Source organism: Saccostrea cucullata, unplaced genomic scaffold (assembly GCF_032062105.1).
Source record: "Saccostrea cucullata isolate Sc308-1 unplaced genomic scaffold, CSIRO_AGI_Scuc_v1 ctg14009, whole genome shotgun sequence".
Classification (NCBI taxonomy): Eukaryota; Metazoa; Mollusca; class Bivalvia; order Ostreida; family Ostreidae; genus Saccostrea; species Saccostrea cuccullata.
This window is the reverse complement of record NW_026919534.1, coordinates 1-3,738: the sequence shown is the minus strand read 5'-3', so window position 1 is coordinate 3,738 and position 3,738 is coordinate 1. Positions and strand designations below refer to the sequence as shown.

The 3,738-nt window shown below is 30.8% G+C and overlaps 1 long non-coding RNA gene across 1 annotated transcript; it reads right to left on the bottom strand.

Moving 5' to 3' along the window:
* Positions 1–272: 272 nt before the first annotated feature.
* Positions 273–2,310, bottom strand: LOC134233201 (uncharacterized). Its single transcript, XR_009984935.1, has 2 exons — positions 1,497–2,310; positions 273–383 (listed from the first exon to the last, which is right to left on the bottom strand). It is a non-coding gene; the product is annotated as an uncharacterized LOC134233201 (long non-coding RNA).
* Between the last annotated feature and the right edge of the window lie 1,428 nt (positions 2,311–3,738).

Sequence of the window (3,738 nt, the reverse complement as noted above, 5' to 3'; positions counted from 1 at the left end):
TATTGTGTTAGTGTTCCATTAATAAAGTGAGTTGGAGTCTCTGGGTCTTATAAATCTCTGACAAGTCTGGTTGATTGACATCGCTAATTTTCACATGCAAAGGGATCAGAGGAATAAAATTCAATTTGCAGTAGTAATTATACGGAAAACTATCTCCATTTATAAATTTTCAGGATCAATTGTTTTACAAGAGAGAGAGAGAGAGAGAGAGAGGTTGTACAATTAAAGAAAAATATCAATAATATCAAAATAAAAAAAAACGAACTATAGGGATATTTATAATTGCTGTTTATTAGTAATTAATATTTCACAAAGATAATTATTCAATTCTTTCCTTGCAATATATCCTTTGATGGTTCATGTGTGTCCACAGTAACAGGTACCTAGAATGAAAATTGAAGATTTTTTTTACGTTCAAAAATATTTACATTTGCTAATGTCTTTACTTAGATGACAATACTAAAAAAAATGCAATTCAATTTTCAATGACATGCAGTCGATCACATGATCAGCCTTTCTTGCGTATGGAAAGCAAACTGCATGAGACATTTAGAAATCTTAACTGTGACGTCATATGACGTTGTATATATACTTTATGTTGAATTCAATACCAAAGTCTAAATAGAGCATTTTGTCTTTGAAATGTGAATAGAAATAAAAATATAAATATATGAAATAAGATATCATTTTTAGAGTGTCAATTGCATGTGACAATTAGTTGGTACGTGATCAAATCTTCTATAACGCTCTTCCGGCGTTATAGAATTTGATCACGTGACCGACTTCATATTATATCCCAAAGACACAAATTGTATCTGTAAGTAAAATCATTCAAATGTTGCATTTCTTGCTTAAGCAATTTTTGGTCAATAATTAAACAAAGAGTGGATTTAATATCAAGTTCTAGAAAATTAAAGTTGCCTACAGATTCCTCAAATTTTAGAAACGTATTCCTAAATTGATCATTTGTGGTAATAAATTTATAAGTCATTGTGTATCAAGGTGTTATTTTCAGGGATCAGACGGAAAAGCATATTAAAAACTGCGATTCTGATTAAAAATAAAGAGAAACAAATTCAAGTCTGGAAATTTAACTGTTACCAACACAGAAAGTGTTTCCGAATTACCTTTAATCTCTTAGTAAACGGCTATTTATATGTTCTTTTATACTTTCTTAAATATGTTCAATTAAATAGCTTATGCGATTACTTTTGACATGGTATCCGGTTGATTTTGCATTGAAAACACGTCATTATTTCAATTTTTGATAAGGTACATAAAAAGTACACAGTAGTTTAAAGTATTTTGACTGAGAATTTGTTATGACGTAAAAAAGATTTTATGATGAAGTAATATATTCAGAACTCTCTCTCCCTCTCTCTCTCTCTCTCTCTCTCTCGCTCTCTCTCTCTCTCTTAGTGTGATAATAGTGTGATGATAGGTAAATTTATCATATACGTGCAGAAAATAATCAGTCAATATTTGAAAAAAATTACCATGATTATATTTTCAACTCCTTATGCACTCGTAATCACAGGTCTGGTACACCATCTAGTACACCAGAGACAATGGCAAGCACAACAATATTCATTGTGACTCTGTGCTTCAATAACTATGAGCACAAAAGTCAGCACAAACAAAATGACAAATTCCATCACCTTCATCTGAATAAATAATATTAATAATGATATGCTGAGAATTGAAATCAAAATATATAGAATCAATGAAAAGTTATATTGGCAATTAAATTGAAAATAACACTTAATAAGTTAATCAAAGTGTCTATTCCTTTACAAAAAAAAGTACACAGATATTAATTGGAGCAATTACATGAATAACAAGCATTACGTGTCAAGAGGTAGAATTTTATTTGTTGATATTTTTTTTTATTTATTAGATCTTTGTTAATGCATTTGAAAACCGCTTGCTCTATCACAACTACATTTTATACGATTTGATATCATTGCAATGGTATATTTATCCTTTCGCTTTTCTTGCGTAAATTTGAAAAAAAAGACTTTGACAGTAGAGTCAGTGCTTGTCTATTGGTCCTTGTGCTTATCATTAATACAATGAAAATTTCAAAGTTTGCTACAAGTCAGTGTACTATGTAATGATATGCAGTGATGAATATTGTTTTTGTCACAGACCTCCGATATTGCGGGAAAAACATTTTTATTCTAAAAATAGTTTTTGCTTGGCTGTTAATCTAATGTTTCAGGTCTTTAAGGTGCTAATTTACTTAAAAGACTGCTTAGAACAATATAACTGGATGTTTGTAAACTAGAAAAATACTGATCCATATTAATGTCCCTGCTGATAAATTTAGACAAGCCCTGAAATGTTTCCTTACTGCCCCCCCCCCCTCTCTCTCTCTCTCTCTCTCTCTCTCTCTCTCTCTCTCTCTCTGAATGGCGTATTTTTTTTGTTGTTCTAAAAATCAGTTGAAATACTTGTTTTAAAATTGCTTTTATCCATGAACACATAATATCAACAGATACGCAAAAGAAACACAATATACCAATAATATGCAGGTGTTAACCTTGTACTTAAAAAGTAAGGACATCTTCAGCATTCCCAATGCAAATCAGTAGTTTAATTACGGTGATCATTCTCATTCTATTACTGGAAATTGATTTTGAATCCTCTTTAAATTTTTGAAAATTCATGTTTAATATAACATTTGACAATAATTTGGGTTTTTAAGGCTTTATAGCTGTTAAATATAAGAAATACACTACTATTAAAAAGAAATCCTTCTTTCTTTACCAAATGTGATACCATTATTTCCTCAAAATGACAAAGAAAAGAATATTCATTGCTCTTGCAGGAAATTCTCAAAAGAAGGGTAAAGGAGAGCTACAGATGCAAATATAAATATATACTTTATGCATGTAAAAACTAACCCGGTGTCAGAAGTATAAATGAAGTTCCCGACAGAAAGCCCGAAGATTACTTAACTACTCTAAATTAGAAAAAAATCGACCTCAGTATCTGAAAAACAGGCACTTAAAAATGTCTAAGGATATTTTTTTCTCTCGGATCAAGAGATTGATAAAGCTAATGCATCATTGAAATCGAGCTGTAGTCGTTTTACATGGCGGCCGGACTAGCACGCTGTTATTGAATGATCGGAAGTTTTAAAATTTATGTGTTAATTTTTAAGGTTTGAGGATTACATTCTACCTTTAAATTAAATATCTAAAGTTTGTAATTTTACCTTTTTACCTTGTTATATTCAGCTGTGAATGTTATCTTTAAACTTATTAAGTGTATCCAGGATAAGGGTCAATCGCATTTTTTCGGGCCTTTCCCACTAGCGGAAAAACGACCTCGAATGTATTTGGTAGACGCCGTAAAAACCCTCCTTTTCACGATCTTTGAAATAAATGCATGGAAAACTTTTATACGAGTATTATCTGTGGAATATTGAGTTTAACGTTATTCAATGCAATGGTATTTCCATAATATATATATAATATATAAGGGACTTCTAACTCCGTCTATCCTATATTTGAATTAACATGAAATGTATAAAATTTTTTACATCAGTTGATAATAATACACTCGAGATATTTTTCCGACTCTGACGGAAAGACCCGAGATTAAGCGATCGGGGTAAGGGTAAGTATTTTGAAGGCCAGGGACGAATACATTTATTAAATATGTATGAATGTGGGTTTAAACAACCATATATATCACTATTTTTGGGGGGTGTTTGACAGTATACAGTTAAAG